We start from the raw sequence: 27,944 nt of genomic DNA, 5'->3' as shown, positions 1-27,944 counted from the left end.
TCAAGCCACGTCAATCCCTCCTTGACACTGCCAGATCTTCTTGGAGTGCCTCCTGCTTGCTTCCCCCTGCCCAAAAACAAAACAAAATAAACAAAACACAAACAAACAAACAAACAAAAAAAACTATGGATGTAAGAGTTGGACTATAAGAAAGGTGAGCACTGAAAAATTGATGCTTTTGAACTGTGATGTTGGAGAAGAATCTTGAGAGTCCCTTGGACTGCAAGGAAATCCAACGACTCCATCCTAAAGGAGATTAGTCTTGGGTGTTCATTGGAAGGACTGATGCTGAAGCTGAAACTCCAATATTTTGGCTGTCTGATGTGAAGAGCTGACTCACTTGAAAAGATGCTGATGCTCTGATGCGAACAGCAGATGCATTTGAAAAGACGCTGATGCTGGGAAAGATTGAGGGCAGGAGGAGAAGGGGACGACAGAGGATGAGATGGTTGGATTGCAACACTGACTCAATGGAACTGGGTTTGGGTGGACTCCAGAGTTGGTGACGGACAGGGAGGCCTGGCGTGCTGCAGTTCATGGGGTCGCAAAGAGTCAGACATGACTGAGTGACTGAACTGACTGAACTGTCTATACATAGTTATTTCAGAAGCAGTTAAGACATTTAATTAATTGTTGGATTAAAAAAAATACTTCAACAAAAAAGCTCTAACAATTGTGTGAAATTTAAGTCACTTACACTTAAACATTTAGGGTCATGATTCACAAAACTTAGAGCATATCATGATTTATTTATGAGTTTTGGAGAGAAGGTAAGTAGTATAAAGAATATTTCCCAGGTAAAATCTATAATGAATGACTTTTAGAAGAATATCTGTAATATGCTTACCTGAAATTAGAGAAAAAGTAACAAAACAAAAACTGTAATACAGGAGACGCAGGAGTCAGGAGTTCGAACCCTGGGATGGGAAGATGCCCTGGAGGAAGAAATGAAAATCCACTCCAGTATTCTTGCCTGGGAAAATCCCATGGATGGAGTGAAGGAGGAAACAGACAGAACAGCTCCATATTGAAAGCAGGACTCCATCTTGGGCCAGACTGTGGACTTTGGGCTGGATGTCCAGTATCTATGGAAAAGACATACCAACTGTAAAACAAGACCCCACCTCACAACCCGGCCCAATTGAAGAGCCCCAGGGCTCATACCTAGACTCTCCAATGCCTAAAAGAATACCCTAATTATCTGTGTTACTGAATAAAATTATACATTCTATTATGCTTATAGAATGTGGTCATATGGAATATGACCACAGACCTATTGATAATTGTCCACTGTTAACTACCTAGGCTTAAGGCATATGAATCACAGATTAACTCTGTTTGTATCTTTCTTTTCATTTGTTCAGACTAGTTTCACGGAATTTGGGGGAGATGGGTTTGGGCATGTACACTTAGGGTATATAAGGTTTTCACAAAACCTGGTTGGGGTCCTTGGCTAAGAGAAAACTCGGCCCTGGGCCTGCTGGTATAATAAACTGCACTCCACTATCTGCACTGTCCTTCTGAGTGAGTCTGTTTCCCAGATTCCATGGAGAAGGAGCCTAAAAGGCTACAGTACATGGGGTCAAGAAGAGTCAGACACGACTGAGCACTCATACAGCACATGTTATTACCTCTATTATGCATATGAGACATCATAGTTTTTAGAGGTTAAATAACAAACTCAACAACCAGGATGCAACAGAATAAAGACCATGGGTATTTGTAAAGTTAATGCTTGCTTCTAGATTTGAAAAATCTAGTAACTCTGAGTAAATAAAATATCCTATCATTAAAAAGAAGTATGTTTTATAGTCAAAAATCTATAAGTATTATGAATTGAGTTTCAGGAAGAGAAAAGCCAATGAAATCAAAACTATATGGAAATGAGGATATATTAAGTTACAAAATTAATGACATAATTGACAGTTCTAAGTAGAGAATACAAAACGCAAAGGTTTATTCTTGATAGAATCAATCACACAGAAAACTTTATTGAAATGAATTAATAGAAAGTAGAGAAAAAGGAGAAAAACAAACACAAATTTTCAATGGAGAAATAGAACTCATATGTTTTTGAAAGTAGTATAAAATTGTACAAAAGTGTTAAAACAATTTGGCAATATCTGCACAAGCTCCATATGCTATGTTCCAACAATTCTGCTTCTAGATATTTATGATAATATATAATTGAGTGACTAATTTCAAGGTATCATCATTTAGATGCAGGTATATAATGTCATGAACTCATACCTGAGATTTGGGACACAATATGTTGCATGAGAATGTGGCTCACACTTAGAGCACCCAGGCCTTGTTATAATATGTTTCAAAGAGTAGATAAGCAAATAAACACAAAACAAGCTCAAAGAAAATTAAGTATCTTTAGACCTACAAGACCTTTTACAACTAACAGCCCCAAAAGATGTCCTTTTCATTACAGGGGACTGGAATGCAAAAGTAGGAAGTCAAGAAACACCTGCAGTAACAGGTAAATTTGGCCTTGGATAATAGAATGAAGTAGGGCAAAAGCTAATAGAGTTTTGCCAAGAGAACACAGTGTTCATAACAAACACTGCCTTCCAACAACACAAGAGACAAGTCTACACATGAGCATCACCAGATGGTCAACACCAAAATTAGATTGATTATATTTTTGCAGCTAAAGATGGAGAAGCTCTATACAGTCAACATAAACAAGACCATGAGCTGACTGTGGCTCAGATCATGAACTCCTTATTGCCAAATACGGACTTAAATTGAAGAAAGTGGGGAAAACCATTAGACCATTCAGGTATGACCTAAATCAAACCCTTATGATTATACAGCGAAAGTGAGAAATAGGTTTAAGGGACTAGATCTGATAGACAGAGTGCATGATGAACTATGGATGGAGGTTTGTGACTTTGTATAGAAGACACGGATCAAGACCATCCTCATGGAAGACAAACACAAAAAAGCAAAATGGCTGTCTGAGGAAGGATTACAAATAGCTGTAAAAAGAAGAGAAGTGAAAATCAAAGGAGAAAGGGAAAGATATAAGCGTCTGAATGCAGAGTTCCAAAGAATAGCAAGGAGAGATAAGAAAGCTTTCCTCAGCAATCAGTGTAAAGAAATAGAGGAAAACAACAGAATGGAAAAGACTAGAGATCTCTTCAGGAAAATTATAGATACCAAGGGAACATTTCATGCAGAGATGGGCTCGATAGAGGACGGAAATTGTATGAACCTAAAAGAAGCATAATTATTAAGAAGAGTTGGCAAGAATACACAGAAGAACTGTACAAAAAAAGAGTGCCACTACCCCGATAATCACGATGGTGTGATCACTCACCTAGAGCCAGACATCCTGGAATGTCAAGTCAGAAAGCATTACTACGAACAAAGCCAGGGAAGGTGACAGAATTCCAGTGGAGCTATTTCAAATCCTGAAAGATGATGCTGTGAAAGTGCTGCACTCAATATGCCAGCAAATTTGGAAAACTCACCAGTGGCCACACGACTGGAAAAGGTCAGTTTTCATTCCAATTCCAAAGAAAGGCAATGCCAAAGAATGCTCAAACTACCGCACAATTGCACTCATCTCACATGCTAATAAATACTCAAAATTCTCCAAGCCAGGCTTCAGCAATACATGAACCATAAAATTCCAGATGTTCAAGCTGGTTTTAGAAAAGGCAGAGGAACAAGAGATCAAACTGCCAACATCTGCTGGATCATCGCAAAAGCAAGAGATTTCCAGAAAAAAATAAGAAAAGAAAAGAAAAAAAAAAAACACATCTATTTCTTCTTTGTTGACTATGCCAAAGCCTTTGACTGTGTGGATTACAATAAAGTGTGGAAAATTCTGAAGGAGATGTGAATACCAGAACACCTGACCTACCTTTTGAGAAACCTGTATGCAGGTCAGGAAGCAACAGTTAGAACTGGACATGGAACAACAGACTGGTTCCAAATAGGAAAAGCAGTATGTCAAGGCTGTATATTGTCACCCTGCTTATTTAACTTATATGCAGAGTACACCATGACAAACTCTGGGCTGGAAGAAGCACAAGCTGAAATCAAGATTGCTGGGAGAAATATCAATAACTTCAGATATGCAGATGACACCACCCTTATGGCAGAAAGTGAGGAAGAACTAAAGAGCCTCTTGATGAAAGTGAAAGAGGAGAGTGAAAAAGTTGTCTTAAAGCTCAACATTCAGAAAACGAAGATCATGGCATCTTGGTCCCATCACTTCATGGGAAATAGATGGGAACAGTGGAAACAGTGTCAGACTTTACTTTTCTGGGCTCCAAAATCATTGCAGATGATGATTGCAGCCATAAAATTAAAAGACGCTTACTCCTTGGAAGGAAAGTTGTAACAAACCTAAATAGCATATTCAAAAGTAGAGACATTACTCTGCCAACGAAGTCCAGTTTCGTCAAGGCTATGGTTTTTCCAGTGGTCATGTATGGGTGTGAGAGTTGGACTGTGAAGAAGGCTGAGCACCAAAGAATTGATGCTTTTGAACTGTGGTGTTGGAGAAGACTCTTGAGAGTCCTTTGGACTGAAAGGAGATCCAACCAGTCCATTCTAAAGATATCAGTCCCGGTGTTCATTGGAAGGACTGATGCTGAAGCTAAAACTCCAATACTTTGGCCACCTCATGTGAAGAGTTGACTCATTGAAAAAGACCCTAATGCTGGGAGGGATTGAGAGCAGGAAGAGAAGGGGATGACAGAAGATGAGAGGGCTAGATGGCATCACTGAGTCGATGGACATGAGTTTGAGTGAACTCTGGGAGTTGGTGTTGTACAGGGAGGCCTGGCATGCTGCGATTCATGGGGTAGTAAAGAGTTGCACACGACTGAGTGACTGAACTGAACTGAGACTTAAAATGAGATTTATAGCCATTTCATGTTCAGGGCCCTCAGTTTCTAGGGCTAGTCTTCTTACAACATGTACTTGTGTGGATGAAGCACATGAGATAAGAATCCCAGCAAACTGGGCACATCAGGATTTAGGAAAGCAAATGTACCATAAACCACCTTTCAGTGGGCTGACAGTTTCTCAGATGAAAACTCTCAACCACACCTAGAATATTTATTACATATCAGTCATTAAGCTAGGAACATCATATGGACTATATCCAAAGTTACGTGGGTAAACTATTATTTAATATAACTTAAAAGTGATGCTTGTATATATATATATATATATATATATATATATATATATATATGGGTAACAGAAGATGAGATGGTTATATAGCCTCACCAATTCAATGAATATGATATTGAGAAACTCCTGGATATAGTGAAGGACAGGGGAGTCAGGCAGGCTGTAGCAGATGGAATTGCAAAGAGTTGGACCCAACTTAGAAACTGAACAGAAGAAATTTATTTTTATGGATTTATATATACATATTGAAGTAGGAAATGGTAACCCACTCCAGTATTCTTGCCTGGAGAATCCCATGGCCAGAGGAGCCTGGAGGGCTACAGTCCATAGGGTCACAAAAAGTTGGACATGACTGAAGTGACTTAGAATGCACACATATGTATATAGATAGAGATAGAGATACAGATAAATATAGATATAGCTATATAGATTGTTGTTGTTCAGTTGCTAGGTTGTGCCTGACTCTTTTTGACCTCATGGAGTGTAGTCCACCAGGCTCCTCTGTCCATGAAATTTCCCAAGCAATACTGGAATGGTTGCCATTTCCTTTTTCAGGGGATCTTCTAGATCCAGGGATTCAACCTGTGCCTGCTGCTTGGCAGACCAGTTGTTTAACACTGAGCTACCTGGAAAGCCCCATATTAATGGAGGGATTTTCTTAAATTACGCATTGACAACTGTAAATATTTCTTAAATCTTCTGTTTTTCACTAACATGCTAAGCAAAACATAAATAGCTAATCTTACTTTAATATATTTTGTATGTAGCCTTGTGCAATATCGTCTGATTTTTTGCCAATTTGTGAACTTCAAGAAAAGGAAAAAAAATGATAATAAAATTTTATTTATTTGCATAGCATTTCTGTGATGGGATGATAATTTCCCATCCAACTCCAATACTCTAAAGCCCCCCACACCATATATACACAGACACAATCATTACATGCACACAAAGATACACACAGCATGCATATACATTCTATACATGTATACTTTAAAGAAATCCAAATGCTTTTGGAAAAAAATTACATTAAACCAGATCAAATGTTACTATGAATGTTTTGTCAAATCTAATTTACAACGGAATGGGCAGAATATTTTCTCATCATATTCCAATGTATCCAGAAGAGAAAGAAAGTTATTATCTTCATATGAAATAAAGAGACTGTGAGATATTTCCCCAGCAAAAATAAGTTTATTCACTATTAACAGAGAATCACAATGTGGGGTCTGAAACCCTGGCAAGAAAAATACATGAGCCTGTGTAAGTCCTCGAAAAACAAGTGTGAAGGAGAAATTATTTATACAGAGAAAAAGGCAGGTTATAACAAATAAAGAGGTCATGGCTTTTCTTTGGCTGAGCCTCTGTCAGGAAAGGAAAGTCTTTTCTTTTGTATTTTGGGCTGTGTTGTCACAAGGTGTAAAATGTCCCTGCTACTGATCTACCAATACAATTTAATTGAGGTTTCTCTTTATTAATTTTTTTTTTCACTGTTCTAAGAGCTGGAACATTAGAAGAAGGGATCTTGATAGTTAAGACAATATTTAACATAGTCTCTGTGTGTCTTTCCTGGGTTTTGTCTTGGTTGAGAGTCAGGAGTAACTTCGTCAAGAAAACTGTGTGGAAGATACGTCATCATTTGACTGAGAAAAGAAAAGTGCTTGGGCAGAGTGAAATGTCTAGTCAAGTAGGAACCAAAGTTAGAAGCTGAGATTGTGTTATGTGATTCAGTGAATACAAGGGTAAGGGACAATCAAAGAGCCATACCTTCTCAATGCATTAAATAAATAAGTAAAATATATATTATTGGGGATTGAAAGTCTGCTGGATTTCAATCACTCCATGATTGAAACATGAGGACATATGTTAAAATTTTAGCCTTTCTGACATTATTATTAATGCATGATTGTTAATGACATGAATGCAAGTTCTAGATATGTGAGAAAAAATCCATGAAGTTAAACAAAGAGAAAAAAAAGAATTTTGTATTTAATTCAGAAACTTTTGCTACATCTTAATTTATCCTGGAAAAAGAGATAAAAGATAATTAAGATATGGCACACAATATTCTGTCTAAGTCATTAGACAGAAGAAAAACCCAGTCATTAGACATTTTCTAAGTCATTAGAAAAACCCAGTTCATAAGAAGAAACATAAGATGCCAGGTTATTTGAAATAGAGCCAGAAATCCTGGAATGTGAAGTCAAGTGGGCCTTAGAAAGCATCACTATGAACAAAGCTAGTGGAGAGGATGGAATTCCAGTTGAGCTATTTCAAATCCTAAAACATGATGCTGTCCAAGTGCTGCACTTAATATTTCAGCAAATTTGGAAAACTCAGCAGTGGCCACAGGACTGGAAAAGGTCAGTTTTCATTCCAATCTCAAAAAAAGGCAATGCCAAATAATATTCAAACTACTGCACAATTGCACTCATCTTACTCACTAGTAAAGTAATGATAAAAATTCTCCAACCCAGGCTTCAGCAGTACATGAACCATGAACTTCCAGATGTTCAAGCTGGTTTTAACACAGGCAGAGGAATCAGAGATCTAATTACTAAAATCGACTGGATCATCGAAAAAGCAAGAGTTCCAGAAAAATATCTATCTCTGCTTTATGGAATATGTCAAATCCTTTGACTGTGTGGATCACAATAAACTGTGGAAAATTTTGAAAGAGATGAGAATACAAGACTACCTGATCTGACTCTTGAGAAATGTGTATGTAGGTCAGGAAGCAACAGTTAGAACTGGGCAAGAAACAACAAACTGGCTCCAAATAGGGAAAGGCTGTATATTGTCACCTTGCTTATTTAACTTATATGCAAAGCACATCATGAAAAACACTGGGCTGGAAGAAGCACAAGCTGGAATCAAGATTGTTGGGAGAAATATCAATAACCTCAGATATGCAGAAGATACCACCATCATGGTAGAAAGTGAAGAAGAACTAAAGAGACTCTTGACGAAAGTGAAAGAGGAGTGAAAAAGTTAGCTTAAAGCTCAACATTCATAAAACTAAATTATGGCATCTGGTCCCATCACTTCATGGCAAATAGATGGGGAAACAGTGGAAACAGTGACATACTTTATTTTGGGGGGCTCCAAAATCACTGCAGATGGTTATTGCAGTCATGAAATTAAAAGACGCTTACTCCTTGGAAGAAAATTTATGACCAACCTAGATAGCATATTCAAAAGCAGAGACATTACTTTGCCAACTAAGGTCCGTCTAGTCAATGCTATGGTTTTTCCAGTGGTTTTGTATGGATGTGAGATTTGGACTGTGAAGAAAGCTGAGCACTGAAGAATTGATGCTTTTGAACTGTGGTGTTGGAGAAGACTGTTGAGAGTCACTTGGACTGCAAGGAGATCCAACCAGTCCATTCTGAAGGAGAACAGCCCTGGGATTTCTTTTGAGAAAATGATGCTGAAGCTGAAACTCCAGTACTTTGGCCACCTCATGCGAAGAGACTCTGATGCTGGGAGGGATTGTGGTCAGGAGGAGAAGGGGACAACAGAGGATGAGATGGCTGGATGGCATCACTGACTCGATGGATGTAAGTCTGAGTGAACTCCTTGAGTTGGTGATGGACAGGGAGGCCTGGCGTGCTGCGATTCATGGGGCGCAAAGAGTCGGACATGACTGAGTGACTAAACTGAGCTTAACTGGACATAAAAAGAAAAGTGAAAAGAAGACCTCAGTTACCATTATAAGAAAATAATGTTTTTACTGTGTCACAAACAACTTTAAAAACTTACCTGCAACAGAGAAGCAGGTCTCCACCATTCTGTTTCTCTGTGGCCTGAGTATAACAGGGAGACCAAGCCTCTTACATCTGAATCTGTAGCTCTAGGGACTCAAACCCTGGAGGACCACTAGCAACATTTTCCTCAGAAGCATCACATCAGATCATTAAGGCAAATGGCACGCCTCATACCATTTTTAATGACTAGAAATTTTTTGGAATTACACAAAAAATTGTGGCTTGAAATTGGCTGCTGGGATTTGTTTCCATGTAATTAAAATGCCCCTGGAATAATGACATGAAATTGAAGCTAATGGAAAAAAGTCATATATGTGTGTGTGTGTGTGTGCGTGTGTATATACACACACATAAAATGATGTCTAAAATTGGAAGTTTATATACATAATTTTCTTTGCAATTTGGTTTAACATTTTCCAACTTTTTTCACACATGATATACACAGTGTTGCAAATATTTTCATAGAAAGCATTTTATCAGATGTATATTTCATGTTTGAATTATAATGAACAGGACACAAGTCAATTCACAGTCAGCTACATCAGCAGTATGTGAACCATGCACTTCCAGATGTTCAAGCTGGATTTAGAAAAGGCAGAGGAACCAGAGATCAAATTGCCAACATGTGCTGGATCATCAAAAAAGCAAGAAAGTTCCAGGAAAACATCTATTTCTGCTGTATTGACTATGCCAAAGCCTTTGACTGTGTGGATCACAATGAACTGCAGAAAATTCTGAAGGAGATGGGAAGACCAGACCACCTGACCTGCCTCTTGAGAAACCTGTATGCAGGTCAGGAAGTGCAGTTAGAACTGGACATGGAACAACAGACTGGTTCCAAATAGGAAAAGGAGTATGTCAAGGCTGTATATTGTCACCCTGCTTATTTAACTTACATGCAGAGTACATCATGAGAAACGCTGGGCTGGAAGAAGCACAAGCTGAAATCAAGATTGCCAGGAGAAATATCATTAACCTCAGATATGCAGATGACACCACCCTTAGAGCAGAAAGTGAAGAACTAAAGAGCCTATTGATGAAAATGAAAGAGGAGAGTGAAAAAGTTGGCTTAAAGCTCTACATTCAGAAAACTAAGATCATGGCATCTGGTCCCATCACTTCATGGCAAATAGATGGGAAACAGTGGGAAAAGTGGCTGTCTTTATTTTTCTGGGTTTCAAAATCACCACAGATGGTGATTGCAGCCATGAAATGAAAAGACGCTTACTCCTTGGAAGGAAAGTTATGACCAACTTAGACAGCATATTAAAAACTAGGGACATCAATTTGTAAACAAAGGTCCTTCTAGTCAAGGCTATAGTTTTTCCAGTGATCACATATGAGATCACGTATGAGAGTTGGACTATAAAGAAAGCTGAGCACAGACAAATTGATGCTTTTGAACTGTGGCGTTGGAGAAGACTCCTGAGAGTCCCTTGGACTGCAAGGAGATCCAACCAGTTCTTCCTAAAGGAGATCAGTTCTGGGTGTTCATTGGTAGAACTCATTTTGAAGCTGAAACTCCGATACTCTGGCCACATGATGCAGAGAGCAGACTCATTTGAAAAGACTCTGATGCTGGGAAAGATTGAGGGCAGGAGGAAAAGGGGACAGCAGAGGATGAGATGTCTGGATGGTATCACCGACTCAATGGACATGGGTTTGGGTGGACTCCGGGAGTTGCTGATGGACAGGGAGGCCTGGCATGATGCAGCTAATGAGGTTGCAAGGAGTTGGACACGACTGAGCAACTGAACTTAACTGACCCTGTGTGTAATGGGACCCCCTATGATGTACAGGGAAGGCTGACATGCTGTAATCCATGGGATCACAGAGTCGGACATTCCTGAGTGAATGAACTGAACTGATGATGGAGTCATTAATATTTGATTTCCATCCAACTGAAATCAGACAAGGACACTATCCTGGCCTCTTTTTGTGGCTGAACTCACTGTTGACCTCTTCCCTCATCTGTTTGTATAAAATAAACACATGGCATCTTCCATATAGCTCACACAACAATTTGCCAGTTCTGTGAAACTGTACCACTTTATTTGTAAATCAGTTTGTGAAAAGTTGTCTAGGTGACTTTTGAATGATATTCAAATAGGCCTTTATCTTATATTTCAACAAAATTTCGTCAGTTTTGATTGACAAATGAGAGAAGAATTTAGGTTTGTCTCTGTCAATTTTTCTGAAACAGCATAATTTATTCTCCTCTAGTGTAATTGCATCCAGAATAACTATATTGCTCTCCTCTAGTATAGTATAACTATAACCTATAACATTACTCTTATAGGATTAAAACAAGCTCCAGAGGCATCCATACCATGACTCCTTTTTCTCATGATTTTCCTAGAGAGAGGTCAGTCTAAGTAATATAGAGATGCTTTGAAAATACTAATGTCCTGGATTTATGATTTTCTTGTGATATTCTTGCCACATATCTTTGGCTAAGAGATTAATCAACATATTAAGTTGTGGTCATATTTTTTAGCCTCTGATCATGCATCTTAAAAGGTTAAATATTTAGAAAGATCGCTTTATTAGTTTCCTATTGTTACTTTTAAAAATTTGCCACAAACTTGGTGGCCTATAACAATTCATAATTATTATCTTGGTAGCAAGAAGTCCAAAATGAGTCTTATGGGGCTTGAGACAGGGAATGGGCACAGCTCTTTCCTTCTGGAGATTCCAGGAACCATTCATCCTTCTCTTTTTCCTGCTTCTGGTGGCTGCTGGCATTCCTTGACTTACAGCAGGCTCACTCCAGTCTCTGGTGCATTGTCACATTTTCATCTCCTCCGTAACAAATCTCCCCCATCTTCTTCTTGTAAAGACCCTTATATTTTGTACTCAGATGATCTTCCTATCTCAAAGTACTTATCACAGCTGTAAAGTCCCCTTATAATAGACGGTCACTCACAGATTCCAGAGTTTAGAGCCTGAGTGACTTTGGGAGCTATTATTCAGTCTCTCACAGTAATTCTCTAATTTTGTCCTGAGAAGACTTTGTAAGTGTGTATGTATTTGTGTGTAGGCACATGAATGTATTTGTGTATTTATATGCTTACACTGTCATGCGTGTATTTATCTATCTTCTTCTTCCACCAAGATACACAAAGTATTGAAGAATTATACTTGTTATGAGGAAATAACCACCCCCGCCCCTCAGGACTTTGTTGCTGTTATAGTCCTCTACTGTATCTGCACTTATTTGAAAAATTTGTCTTCTGTTTGTATCATCTTCTCCATTTAATAAAGAGATGAAATTTGCTGCTTTCTTCTCTTTCCCACTTTTATTGAGGCATACTATTTCCTAGCTTTATTAACTTATAACACTATACAATTTTAATGTGTACAATGGGATGATTTGATATACACATGTATTGGGAAACATTACAATAAAGTTAGTTAGCATATCTGTCATCTCACATAGTTACTAATGTGTGTGTGGTGAGACCATTAAGATCAACTTTTTAGAAACTTTCAAGTATACACTAGAGTATTTTTTAACTACAGTCACCATGTTGTACATTGGGTCTTCAGAACTTATTGTCTTCTTTTTTTTCTGAAAAGCTTATTTATCTATTTATTTATTTTTAATTTATTTATTTTAATTGGAAGCTAGTTACTTTACAATATTGTGGTGGTTTTTGCCATACATTGACATGAATCAGCCATGGATGCACACACGTTCCCCATCCTGAACCTCCCTCCCACCTCCCTTCATCCTTCAGGGTCATCCCAGTGCACCAGCCCTGAGCACCCTGTCTCGTGCATCGAACCTGGACTGGCGAACTTATTGTCTTATAACTGGAAGTTGCACCCTTAGACCAGTATCTCCCTGCTTCCCTCACTCCCTAACCCTTGCAAACCACCATTAAACTCTGTTTCTATGAGATCATATTTTCTGATTCCATATATAAGTGAGATGACATGGCATTTGTCTTTCTTTGTGTTAGTTTATTTAGCATATTGCCCTCAAGATTCATCCATGTTGCTGAAAATGGTAGGATCTCCTTCTTTTCTATACCTGAATAATATTATATATTATTATACATACTCATAAAATTCTTAATCCTTTCATTTGTCAATGGACACTTATGATACTTGTATGGCTTCCATGTCTTGACTATTGCAAATAATGCTGCAATGAATGTAGGGGGGCAGATATCTCTTCAAGATAAATTGATTTCATTTCTTTTGGACATGTACTCAAAAGTGAGATTACCAAATCATACGGTAGTTGTATGTTCATTATTATGCACCATTTTCCATACAGTCACCAACAGTGCACCAAATTCTGTTTTCTCTTCACTATTAGCAAATTTTCTCTCCTCTCCCTCTTTTTTTTTGTCTTTCTGTTTAATGTTTGGATAATAAGCATTCTGAAAAAGGTGTTGCTGCTGCTGAGTCGCTTCAGTCGTGTCGGACTCTATGCAACTCCATAGACGGCAGCCCACCAGGCTCCTCCATCCCTGGGATTCTTCAGGCAAGAACACTGGAGTGGGTTGCCAATTCCTTCTCCAAAAGGTATTAGTGATATTTCATTTGGGGTTTAATTTGTATTTCCCTAATTATCAGTGATGTTGAACATGTCTTCATGTATTTTTGGCTATGTGTATATTTTCTTTGGAAATAAGCTGCTTCTCTTCTGGAAAAAAATTTCATTATGATTATGTTGTAAATCAAGGTGACTCTGCCTTTTGGCTAAAATTTTAGTTTTTTCCATGAGTTAAATATTTCAGAGTACTAAATGAGCAGTTTCATTTTTTAAGTTTTCTAGAGCCTGCTTTTTTTCTATACTAATATATCATTTGATAAGAACCATTTACCATTCACAGCTCTTCTAAATCTTCTACATGTGAAATGTTTAAATGGTTTTAGATTTACAACAGAGATTTTTGTCACACTGGTTATAAACAAGAAAACTAAATATGAAGACACGTTGTTTTATCAACTCCAAACTCCCTGAACATCAAAAAGTAATTGCTTCCTAGAAAAAGATATTTTGGTACTTTTAATGATCTCCCTTGGGGAAGAAATAAAGAACACTGAGACTTTCCATTGTGACTTTTCTTTGCCATTGAAGCACTGAGAGCTCGATTAAAAAAAAAAAATTGCTTATTTTTTTTTTTTTTTTAGAACACTACATCACAGATCAAAGATCCTTTCATAACTTCCTGGCAGTTCAGTTCTATTCAGTTCGGTGCCTCAGTTGTGTCCGACTCTTTCAATCCCATGACCCATGGCACACCAGGCCTCCCTGTCTATCATCAGCTCCTGAAGTTTACCCAAAGTTATGTCTATTGAGTAGGTGATGCCATCCAACCATCTCATCCTCTGTTGTCCCCTTCTCCTCCTGCCCTCAATCCCTCCCAGCATCAGGGTCTTTTCCAATGAGTCAGCTCTTTGCTTGAGGTGACCAAAGTAATGGAGTTTCAACCACAACATCAGTCCTTCCAATGCACACCCAGGACCTATCTCCTTTAGGATAGCAGTTCATTCCCTTCTTATTCCTTGGTGAGTAACTTAATCTATAATTTGATTATTTTCACTCCCATGATATTGTTTATCTTGTAGTACCTATGTGAATATTTATAATCAAGATATATAGTATTCACTGTACTTTTGATTATAGATGAGATTGAATGATATTTATGCTAACTGGTATACTTATCTAATGCAATAGTTTTAACTTGTACAGTATTTAATTGTGTGACTATATCATTTTTAAAAAATTTCCGTTAAGGCTATTTTCATTTTTTGTTATTGCAATCTATATGCAGCTGAATGTTTTTTCATATCTTTTTGTGCACGTACATTTGAGTTTCTCCAGAGCAGTGATTTGCCATGATTTTTCATGTGATGACATACACAGAAAAAAAATACCTGTTGGATACACAAGGAAAAACTGAAGATGATTTATTCCACATATTTTCTCAGTTTTATAACTTCTTTACTGTATTTTCCTAAGTATTTTGTCATCGATATTGTAATATTTATATTTACTAGATACTTATTGTAGATATTGATCTTCAGCTTTTTAAATATATTTATGTTTTTTCTCTCATTCTGAGGCTTCTTTTTAATGTTTCCATGTGCTTCAATATAACATATTTTAATTCTAACATGGTACGTTTATTTTTATTTTTAATACTTACCTACACTGAATTCATAATTTGTTCATTGCCTTAAGAGAGACCAACTTTTATAAGAACATTAGCATAACAAGTAAGTATAATTGCTTATAGAGAGATTTTTACAGACTTTCTACAGGGTTTTTTACATATTTGAGACACATTTTCTTGTGAATCATATAATTTTTCTGGAACCTGAATAATTTTGAGGTGCTATACTTCAGGAATAGGAATATGAGTGTCATTATTTCAAGCTTTCCAATAAGCACAATTATCACTTGGTAGGTGTCCCAAACTAGTTTAGCCAGAAATATGTGGAATGATCCAGTATCATTCTGGCTTTTAATTCAAGTTATAAACAAATTTCTCCAATTGTGGTGGACCAGAATCAACCTAATCAAAGATATGATTTATCAATTATATCTAGAACCCTACAAGTTTGAATTTCTGGATCCAAGTAATTCAAATGAACTAATATATCTACAGTATTAACTACATTACTGAATAAACTCTTCAGATTTTCTGAAATCTGTATTACCTTATAAAGGGCAAAATCCCTAAATTGAACATGACCAGTTTTAATAAACTACATTCAAGGTCTAATTATGAGACACTTTTGATAATGAAAGTGTCATTTCTGTGGTTCTGAAAACTGCAAGAGTCAAATGTTTATAGAAAATGCAACTACAACTAAATACTTAAAATTAGATAAAGAAATATATTTCAGGGTACCGTACTCAGCAATAGAAGCATTTACATAAGTATGGTTATGTTTTTATCTTTGAGTGTATTATTTACATTGTTTTACCTTTTTAAATTTCATGTGACAACTATATTCGTTAAAGAGACATCACCTAGGTGAAGTGTTAATCACTCAGTAGTATCCATCTCTTTGTGACCTCATGGACTATAGCCAGGTTACTCTGTCCAGGGGATTCTCCAGACAAGCATACTGGAGTGGGTTGCCAATTCCTTATCCAGGGGAACTTCTCAATCTGGGGATCGAACATGGGTCTTCTGCACTGCAGGAGTATTCTTTACCATCTGAGCCACCAGGGAAGCTCCCTTACCTAGGTGAACACAGTACTAATTATTATGAATTATTATTATTATTATAAATCATTATTATTATTACTATTATTTAGTCAGAAATTTTCATTTTTTTTAATCTTTTAGTCATCTGACAAGTATTCACTGAAGGCCAAACATCTTTCTAGGTAATTTTTTAGGCATTAAAGATATAATATACAATAATAATACCAGAAATTTCTGCTCTCTTGGAGTGTATACAAGGAGAAGGAAATAAGAGACAAATAAATTGTTGCATGTATTAAACATATCATCAATTTCTAGGAAAAAATATAAATCAAGTTAAGGGAATAAGGAGTGATTATCTCATTATGTTAGGCTTTCAAAAAAACTTTCTTGGAAGGTGATAGTTGAATATGCACATACATGATTTAATTGAAATATATTTATTAATGCTGGATTGAGCACTAAAATATTTTGGTGTCTATTAACTTCTTTACAAGGTGTTTCATGTTTTTGTATTTCAAGTATTATGTCAGTGAGTATATCAGTATGTATACTGTATGTCAGTGAGTTCAGTGTGAGGATTAGTGTGGTATAAAAGAGACTCTACTTGAACAATTATTTATGAGAATTTGGAACTGAGCATACTATAGAGGGGCTTCCCAGGTGGCGCTAGTGATAAGGTACCTGCAGGAGAATAAGCGACTGGGGTTCAATCCCTGCATCCAGAAGATCCCCTGGAGGAGGGCATGGTGACCCGCTCCAATATTCTTGCATTAGAATCCCATGGGCAGAGGAGCCTGGAGGCTACAGTCCAGGGTCTCAAAGAGTTAGACACGAGTGGAGTGACTTAGCACACAGCATGCACATAATATATAGAGAAAGGATGATGATGTGTGGAAGGCACAGGTAGACAGGACTCTGTGATGTCCACAGGTAGAAAGTATCTTTAAAATAGTGACAGAAGGGAAAGCTAGGAAATGATGACTATGAACTTTCTTAGTTCATTGAATTGGCTAAAGTAAAACAAGATCTAAAAAGGCAGCAGATTATTCATATCAAATATGTTAACTATGATGGATTCACAGTAGGGAGTACAACTGAAAGGATGAGTGTAAGAAATAGTCTACGCTCAGCTGTAGCATCAGCCAAAAGGATGGAAACAGCTTCTGGGGAACAATAGTTGTATAAAGTGTAGGTTTACAAACATCCAGGAAGCAGTTATGTACCAACAATACTAAAAATGAGTTTTTTTTTTTTTTTTTTGAGAATTGTGTGTGGTTTAGGAGGAAAGAGAGAGAAGCAGAATTCACACACCCTCCTTCCCTGTGTGTCTCTGTATATCTTTTTCTGTATCTTACAAGGACACTCATTAGATTTTGGGTTCACTTTAAGCTCATCTTAACTGTTACCTTAATTACATCTGCAAAGATCTTATTTTCAAATAAGGTGACATTCTGAGGTCTTGGTGACATGGATATTTGGGGGACATTATTCATCCACAGCACTTCCATGGTGGCTCAGAAGGTAAAGAATCTCCTTGAAATGCAGAAAACCCAGATTCAAACCCTGGGTCAGGAAGATCTCCTGGAGAAGGCAATGGCTACCCACTCCATTATTCTTTCCTTGAGAATTCCATGGAGAGAGGATCCTGGCAGGCTATAGTCTGTGGGGTGGCAAATAGTCGGACATGACTGAACAACTCACAGTTTCACTTTTCACATACCCACAACACACATCATTTTACACGTTATACAGCTATTTTATTTGACATTGAACTGAATGGAAACTAAAAGATCAAATAGGCAACTTATGACTCTAAATTTATGATCTAGAGAGTTGACTACATAATTTGAGTCATCATCTCTATAAGAATATTTAATCAACACTATGTAACAGATCAAAAATTTTTTTGGACATACACATATTCAACCAAATTGTATTAAGTGATTAATTTCCTGATGCTCTCTTTCACAACTTTGTTCCTGAGGCTATAGATCACAGGGGTCAGCATGGGACTCAGTTCAGTTCAGTTCAGTTGGTCAGTCGTGTCCGACTCTGAATCCCATGAATCGCAGCACGCCAGACTTCCCTGTCCATCACCAACTCCCGGAATTCACTCAGGCTCACGTCCATCGAGTCAGTGACGCCATCCAGCCATCTCATCCTCTGTTGTCCCCTTCTCCTCCTGCCCCCAATCCCTCCCAGCATCAGAGTCTTTTCCAATGAGTCAACATTTCACATGAGATGGCCAAAGTACTGGAGTTTCAGCTTTAGCATCATTCCTTCCAAAGAAATCCCAGGGCTGATCTCCTTCAGAATGGACTGGTTGGATCTCCTTGCAGTCCAAGGGACTCTCAAGAGTCTTCTCCAACACCACATTTCAAAAGCATCAATTCTTCAGCCCTCAGCCTTCTTCACAGTCCAACTCTCACATCCATACATGACCACTAGGAAAACCATAGCCTTGACTAGATGGACCTTAGTTGGCAAAGTAATGTCTCTGCTTTTGAATGCGCTATCTAGTTTGGTCATAACTTTCCTTCCAAGGAGTAAGCGTCTTTTAATTTCATTGCTGCAGGCACCATCTGCAGTGATTCTGGAGCCCCCCAAAATAAACTCTGACACCGTTTCCACTATTTCCCCATCTATTTCCCATGAAATGATGGGACCGGATACCATGACCTTCATTTTCTCAATGTTGAGCTTTAAGCCAACTTTTTCACTCTCCTCCTTCACTTTCATCAAGAAGCCTTTTAGTTCCTCTTCACTTTCTGCCATAAGGGAGGTGTCATCTGCATATCTGAGGTTATTGATATTTCTTCCAGTAATCTTGATTCCAGCTTGTGTTTCTTCCAGTCCAGCGTTTCTCATGATGTATTCTGTATATAAGTTAAATAAGCAGGGTGACAATATATAGCCTTGACATACTCCATTTCCTATTTGCAAGCAGTCTGTTGTTCCATGTCCAGTTCTAACTGTTGCTTCTTGGCCTGCATACAGATTTCTCAAGGGGTATGTCAGGTGATCTGGTATTCCCATCTATCTCAGAATTTTCCACATTTTATTGTGATCCACACAGTCAAAGGCTTTGGCATAGTCAATAAAGCAGAAATAGATTTTTTTTTTCTGGAACTCTCTTGCTTTTTCCATGATCCAGCAGATATTGGCAATTTGATCTCCGGTTCCTCTGCCTTTTCTAAAACCAGCTTGAACATCAGGGAGTTCACGGTTCACATACTGCTGAAGCCTGGTTTGGAGAATTTTGAGCATTATTTTACTAGCATGTGAGATGAGTGCAATTGTGTGGTAGTTTGAGCACTCTTTGGCATTGCCTTTCTTTGGAATTGGAATGAAAACTGACCTTTCCAGTCCTGTGGCCACTGCTGAGTTTCCCAAATTTGCTGGCATATTGAGGGCAGCATTTTCACAGCATTATCTTTCAGGATTTGAAACAGCTCAACTGGAATTCCATCACCTCTCCTAGCTTTGTTCCTAGTGATGCTTTCTAAGGACTCACCACTGTATAAAATATATAACCTACTTTGTCCATGAGCCAAGAGTTTTTGGAGCTGGCTACACGACAAAGAAACAGAACAGTCCCATGGAACCTGGTGATGGCGGTCAGATGGGAGGCACAAGTAGAGAAGGCTTTTTGGCGAATCCCAGCAGAGGACGTTTTTATGATAGTGACAAAAATAGAAAAATAAGTAGTGAGGATAATTGTCGGGCTGCTCACCTCATTGAATATGGCAATGGCAAAATAGCTCTTGGCTGATGAAGGGATCAGAGCAGAAGATTGAAACAATGACAGAGAGCTCATACAGGAAATTATTTATGATGTTAGACCCACAGAAGGATAATGTCTGGATAGGACAGGTGAATGTCAGGGAGGAGACTACAGCCCACGTGCAGGGACCAGCCACTGACAATGCACAGAGCTCTGGGGACATGACCACTGTATAGAGTAGTGGCTTACAAATGGCCACACATTGGTCATAGGCCATCACTGCCAACAGGAATGTCTCTGCCACTGCAAACATACAAGCTGAGAAGAATTGCATGATGCATCCTGTGAAAAGATGGTTCTATCTTCCACACCAAGTTATCCAAGAGTTTGGGTGTAACTGTGGTGGAAAGCAGAAATCAACAAAGGACAAGTGACTGCAAAAAATGTACATGGGGGTGTGGAGTTTGGGCCTGATCCTGATGATGGTGATCATGCCCATGTTCCCCACTACGGTGACGGCATAGATGGTGAGGAAAACCAGAAACAAGGGAACCTGGAGGTCAGGATATTCTGAGAAGTCCAAGAGGGTGAACATGGTTCCAGCACTCTGATTTCCTTCAGCAAACCACATATTTATTGTTGGAGAAAATCTGAAATAGTGATAATAAAATGGTAACAGTGATAATGATGACAGTCCATGGATATCACATTTGTTGTGTGGCAGATATTGTGCTAAAATATTGGTAAGTTTGTTTTGACCACTAAATAAGACTTATGAATTTCAAAACAACCAGTCTCATATTTTACAAAAGGAAATGGTAGTATATATGAGTTAAGAAACTTGTTTGAATTAACACAGCCTGCTGGTGATGAGATAGGTTTGAAGTGACCATGAGTGACATAAATTGAATTTAATTTAGAGTCAGAGAGAAATATTTTCTATAGTGTCATAGAAAAACATGTTTTTCACAGTTCTATCATTCTGAAGGTCAGTGTTGTTTAATGGGAGTAACATAACAATAAATGAAATCATAGCACTCAAGTTTATTTTCAAAAGCAGGAGGAGTAATATTTTTAGAGGCAGTAGTACTTCTATCATTATGTTCAAACTGAAGATCATCAAAAAGGCAGAGGTCATGGGTCACTGCAAGAATTTTCATATTTTGGAAAACATAAATGGACATTGAAAGAAATAAAGCTCTATCTTCAAGTTTTCCAATGATTCCAGTTTGATGCTGAAATTGTTGGCTTTGTGTTCAATGCGTTGACCTGGTAAAGTAATGATGCCATATTATAATTTGTAGTGCCCTCACTACTGTTTTCTTTCCTGTTTGACTGTTTATCGTTTGTCTCACATATTGCCATTAACGCTCTCGATATAGTCTTTTAAATTATTTGATCAATATCTCTAATTTGCTATCAATATTTTTAATATAATAATTTTTTAGGAATATTATAGCATTAGATGCTTATAGAATATCTGAATTACAGAGTAACTTAAAATATATTTTGCTCAGCTCTTCCACATTCTATGCTGTTTCTCAAGAAAATCAGAAAATACAGTGATAAATACGAGTGGTTACATTACCACCTTCAAAACTTCTGGTGACAGGGCTATTGAGTTTGACTAAAACTACAGGTGATAATCTTGCTTTGAGTCATACAATTATTTGTATAGATTATTTTGGGAAAACAATAGCATCTTGTACTGGTAAGCAGTTTACAACAACAGAAGCATATTTATTTAGCAAAGATTTTAAAATAAGCTAACCAATAATAAGCACACATCTGAAATATTCAGATTAATAAAGACTATCAGTTAGACTGTCATAAACACAGATGCAATTTTAGTTTTGTCTGACCATGTGAAGGGAGAAATAATTGATTATTTCTTGAATATCTTTATGGTACTTTTGACAGTCAAAAAATGTATTTCCTATATGCAGAAAAGGGAATGGGTGGGAAGGGGAAAAGAGTTAGTGACAGACTGGCACAATGAAAGGAGGAGTTGGAAACATAGATTTAAATTCAGTTTCAAGCTTTGTCATTTACTGTATGATCTTTGGTGAATCACTCAGATTTTATGAGCCTCAACTTCTTTATCAGTAATAGTGACATGATAAAGCTGAAACTCCAATACTTTTGCCACCTCATGAGAAGAGTTGACTCACTGTAAAAGACTTTGATGCTGAGAGGGATTGGGGGCAGGAGGAGAAGGGGGCGACAGAGGATGAGATGGCTGGATGGCATCACTGACTCGATGAACGTGAATCTGAGTGAACTCCTGGAGTTGGTGATGGAGAGGGAGGCCTGGCGTGCTGCGATTCATGGGGTCACAAAGAGTCGGACACGACTGAGCGACTGAACTGAACTGAATATATATTTTATAAGTGTATAAGTATTAAGTTAGAAAATGACGTTAATATAATTAGCCCAAAGTCTGACAGTTATGGAGTTCAAAATGTATACGTTTTCCCACCCTCATCCCTTTTAATTCTTAACACTCTGAATAACTGTTATTATTTTTAAACACATATTATTTTAAACAATTTAAGGAACAGGTCAAGGTCCAAAGTTGGCAGCAATAAAAATGAAGAAACAATTTGTAATGTTGAAGAATAGCTCAACTAATTTTTTTTTCTTGAATTTCCTCTTGGCCCTGTTCATGTTAATTCATCAATCACTATCCTTCAATAAATTGACTCCATTTCCCCTTCATGTTATCATAATTATCTGACTCTTGCTAATCATCTAATTTTAATCTCATGGTCACCTAGGCTCAGCCAACTTGCCTGTAGTGCTGCTACCCTGCATTGTGAGAAAATGAATTTCTTCTTTTCTCGATTACTCTTTTATGACAGTTTCTGACTCTTAAAAACTCTAATTTCTCCCTATTAACTAATTTATCAAGTCTAAATTTCTCTGCTCAGCTTTACCTAAAGCCTTATCCTAGCTATATTCTTCAATTTTCAACCTTCTTTGAGCGCCAGTATTCTCAGATTATAATGCCTGTAATTTCCTCTTTTCTTACATACTGATACAGCAATTGAATAATATACCAAGCATTTCATGAAAATTGCTATCATAAGGACGATTTTCCCTTTCACTTCAACCATATTTCCTACACCCTTGACATACCTGTGGAAATTAGTCAGAAAAATGAAATCATATATTATGGTGTTCATTATTATTATATACATATGATTCTTACCTTTTTTGACTCAATTTTGAGGTGTTGAGGAATTCTCGGGCATTATAATATTTTTAAAAATTTCATTGTGACTATTCTGCTAAGCACAGTGTGGATATCCTCAGAGCAAAAATCAAGATAATACCCCAGTGAAGGGGAAAGAGATCAAAGTTCAGCCTTTAGGAAAATGGACTCGGGAGACATCACCACACAAAAACTGACAGAGAGTGTCCACTGCTTCAGAGGTTTCAGGATCTGAGTTCCCCAAAGGAGAGAAAAGAAACACGATAGACCATCCCACCTGAAACCAACTCACCTGAAGATCCTGTTTCTACTCTTAAATATCTCCAGGCGAGTTCCCACTCTGAATTCAAATATCATGCAAAATATTAAGGAGTTGGTCAATGTAGCAGGAGCCCACAAAAAATGTAATGGGACTGGAATATAATTCTTTTTTAATATCCAGAAAAACTAGGAGAAACGAAGAGACAGAGAGAGAGAGAGAAAGAGAGAGAGATTTGGAAGCTGAATCTAATGCCTATAAACAAAATGTAAGGCTTATTTATGCTTCCATGACCTTGGGGATTTAGATCCCAGAGAGTATTTTTTGAGCTATTACTTTTTATATCCGACATCCAGAAAGTAACTTGAATGTTTTTCTATGTGGCAATTTGCAAGAATGTAATTTCCTCTAAATGACTGGAGATAGAGCCTCAATACAATATTTCATGGATTTCTTAAAAAAAAAATATAGAAAAATAACATGGTGACTAAAATAAAACCTCAAATTAAAGATAAATAAGTTATTCATACAGAGATATTAATAACTGCTATTATATATATTTACTTTATGATTTTTCTGTCCCATTCTGTGTATGAAGTGCCATGTGTTTTGAGATGCATGAACAACACAAATTGGTCTCTGGTTTTATTGCCTAACTTAAATGAATAGTATTCTCTGCAGAAACAGTGATGTTCTTTACTGAAACTAAATTGTGTTTCCTTCTAAATATGAGCTATACATACCTCCAAGCTTCAGTTCAGTCGAGTTGCTCAGTCGTGTCCGACTCTTTGCAACCCCATGAACTGCAGCACACCAGGTCTCCCTGTCCATCCCCAACTTCCAGAGTTCACTCAAACTCATGAGTCATGAGTCGGTGACACCATCCAGCCATCTCATCCTCTGTCGTCTCCTTCTCCTCCTGCCCCCAATCCCTCCGAGCATCAGAGTCTTTTCCAATGAGTCAACTCTTCCAATGAGGTGGTCAAAGTACTGGAGTTTCAGCTTTAGCATCATTCCTTCCAAAGAACAACAAGGGCTGATTTCCTTTATAATGGACCAATTGGATCTCCTTGCAGTCCAAGGGACTCTCAACAGTCTTCTCCAACGCCACAGTTCAAAAACATCAATTCTTCGGCATTCAGCTTTCTTCACAGTGCAACTCTCACATCCATACATGACCACTGCAGAAACCATAGCCTTAACTAGACAGACCTTTGTTGGCAAAGTAATGTCTCTGCTTTTGAATATGCTATCTAGATTGGTCATAATTTTCCTTCCAAGGAGTCACCATCTGCAGTGATTTTGGAGCCCCCCAAAATAAAGTCTGCGACTGTTTCCCCATTTATTTGCTATGAAGTGATGGGACGAGATGCCATGATGTTAGTTTTCTGAATGTTGAGCTTTAAGCCAACTTTTTCACTCTTCTCTTTCACTTTCATCAAGAGGCTTTTTAGTTCTTCTTCACTTTCCTCTATAAGGGCGGTGTCATATGCATATATGAGGTTATTGATATTTCTCCCGGGAATCGTGATTTCAGCTTGTGTTTCATCCAGCCCAGCGTTTCTCATGATGTTTAATATGTATCTGCATAGATTTTAAATAAGAAGGGTGACAATATACAGCCTTGACATATTACTTTTCCTATTTGGAACCAGTGTTTTGTTCCATGTCCACTTCTAACTGTTGCTTCCTCTCAAGAGGCAGGTCAGGTGGTCTGGTATTCCCATCTCTCTCAGAATTTTCCACAGTTTATTGTGATCCACACAGTCAAAGGCTTTGGCATAGTCAATAAAGCAGAAATATATGTTTTTCTGGAATTCTCTTGCTTTTTTGATGATCTAGCAGATGTTGGCAATTTGATCTCTGGTTCCTCTGCCTTTTCTAAAACCAGCTTGCACATCTGGAAGTTCACGGTTCACGTATTGCTGGAGCCTGGCTTGGAGAATTTTGGGCATTACTTTACTAGCATGTGAGATGAGTGCAACTGTGCAGTAGTTTGAGAATTCTTTGGAATTGCCTTTCTTTGGGATTCGAATGAAAACTGACCTTTTCCAGTCCTGTGGCCACTGCCGAGGTTTCCAAATTTGCTGGCATATTGAGTGCAGCACTTTCAGAGCATCATCTTTCAGGATTTGAAATAGCTCAACTGGAATTCCATCACCTCCGCTATCTTTGTTCATAGTGCTGCTTTCTAAGGTCCACTTGACTTCTCATTCCAGGATGTCTGGCTCTAAGTGAGTGATCACACCATCGTGATTATCTTGGTCATGAAGATCTTTTTTGTACTGTTCTGTGTATTCTTGCCACCTCTTCTCGATATCTTCTGCTTCTGTTAGGTCCATACCATTTCTCTCCTTTATCGAGGTCATTTTGCATCAAATTTTCCCTTGGTATCTCTAATTTTCTTGAAGAGATCTCTAGTCTTTCCCATTCTGTTGTTTTCCTCTATTTCTTTGCATTGATTGCTGAGAAAGGCTTTCTTATCTCTTCTTGCTATTCTTTGGAACTCTGTATTCAGATGCTTATATCTTTCCTTTTCTCCTTTGCTTTTCACTTCTCTTCTTTCCACAGCTATTTGTAAGGCCTCCTCAGACAGCCATTTTGCTTTTTTTGCATTTCTTTTCCATGGAGATGGTCTTGATCCCTGTCTCCTGTACAATATCACAAACCTCATTCCATAGTTCATCAGGCACTCTATCTATCAGATATAGGCCCCTAAATCTATTTCTCACTTCCCCTGTATAATCATAAGGGATTTGATTTAGGTCATACCTTAATGGTTTAGTGGTTTTCCCTACTTTCTTCAATTTAATCTGAATTTGGCAACAAGGAGTTCATGATCTGAGCCACAGTCAGCTCCCGATCTTGTTTTTGCTAACTGTATAGAGCTTCTCCATCTTTGGCTACAAATAATATAAGCAATCTGATGATATGGTGTTGACCATCTGGTGATCTCCATGTGTAGTCTTCTCTTGTGTTGTTGGAAGAAGGTGTTTGCTATGACCAGTGCATTCTATTGGCAAAACTCCATTAGCCTTTGTCCTGCTTCATTCCATATTCCAAGGCCAAATTTGCCTGTTACTCCAGGAGTTTCTTCTTTTTATTATTTTTTTTTAAATTTTTATTTTTACTTAATTTTGCTATACAATACTGTATTGGTTTTGCCATACATTGGCATGAATCAGCCACGGGTGTACATGAGTTCCCAATCCTGAACCCCGCTCCCACCTCCCACCCCATAGCATCTCTCTGGTTCATCCCCATGCATCAGCCCCTTGATTTCCTACTTTTGCATTCCAGTGCCCTATAATGAAAAGGGCATATTTTTTTTTTTGGGGGGGGGTGTTAGTTCTAAAAGGTGTTGTAGATCTTCATAGAACAGTTCAACTTTAGCTTCCTTAGTGTTACTGTTTGAGTCATAGAGTTGGATTACTGTGATATTGAATGGTTTGCATTGGAGACGAACAGAGATCATTCTGTCGTTTTAGAGATTGCATCCAAGTACTGCATTTCAGACTCTTTTGTTGACCATGACGGCTAGTCCATTTCTTCTAAGGGATTCCTGCCCACAGTAGTAGATATAATGGTCATCTGAGTTAAATTCACCCATTCCAGTCCATTTTAGTTTGCTGATTCCTAGAATGTCTACGTTCACTCTTGCCATCTCCTGTTTGACCACTTCCAGTTTGCCTTGACTCATGGGCCTAACATTCCAGATTCCTATGCAATATTGCTCTTTACCACATCAGACCTTGCTTCTATCACCAGTCATATCCACAACTGGGTATTGTTTTTGCTTTGGCTCCATCCCTTCATTCTTTCTGGAGTTATTTCTCCACTGATCTCCAGTAGCATATGGGGCACCTACAGACGTGGGGAGTGCCTCTTTCAGTATCCTATCATTTTGCCTTTTCATACTGCTTATATTAATACAATTAAATAATATAATCTCTTAAAAATGGCAAATGCGTCTTGGAAACATGTTTAAATCTCTAAAACCTGAGTGTCAATCAATCCACTGGTTTCACTACACTGAAATATCACACAGGTAGATCCAGTGACTTGCCTGGTGGCTCAGCAGTAAAAAACAAGTTGCCTGCAATGCAGGAGATGTAGTTTCTATCCCTGGGGTCAGGGAGAAACCCCGGAGAAAGAAATGGCTACCCCCTCCAGTATTCTGCCTGGGAAATACACTGGACAGAGGAGCCTGGTGGGCTGCCATCCATGCAGTTGCAAAAGATTTGGACATAACTTAGTGACTAAACAACAACAAATGCTGTCCCTAGCTCCTGAAAACCTGACTAACAACTTGCCAGACTCTACCACGAAGCCATAACACACCAGAGGCTGTTTCCCACCAGGCACAGAATTATTGTACACCGCGTAATCTTGATCCAAAATCCCACAAGTCATCGTGGCTATTCTTTCACTGAGATAGGTTTGAGTTCCACAATGCATCTTACCCCCATCGCTGACACTTCTGTACACTGGAGTAACTTTGAAGCCGATATCTACACTCTAGTCATCCAGAGTTAGCAACCTTTTTGGATATTAGTTTTCCATGCTGTACAACAAATTGCCACCAACTTAGAGACTTAAACTGCTATCACAGTTTCTGTAGCATAATAGTCTGCCG

At 38.0% G+C, this 27,944-nt stretch overlaps 1 pseudogene; it reads right to left on the bottom strand.

Annotated features, from left to right (window-relative positions):
• On the bottom strand, nt 1-27,721 carry LOC138442849 (olfactory receptor 5D13-like; annotated as a pseudogene).
• Between the last annotated feature and the right edge of the window lie 223 nt (nt 27,722-27,944).

The sequence above is a fragment of the Ovis canadensis genome, chromosome 6 (assembly GCF_042477335.2).
Source record: "Ovis canadensis isolate MfBH-ARS-UI-01 breed Bighorn chromosome 6, ARS-UI_OviCan_v2, whole genome shotgun sequence".
Classification (NCBI taxonomy): domain Eukaryota; kingdom Metazoa; phylum Chordata; class Mammalia; order Artiodactyla; family Bovidae; genus Ovis; species Ovis canadensis.
The sequence above is the reverse complement of the archived record's forward strand: the minus strand, read 5'-3'. Positions and strand labels throughout refer to the sequence as shown.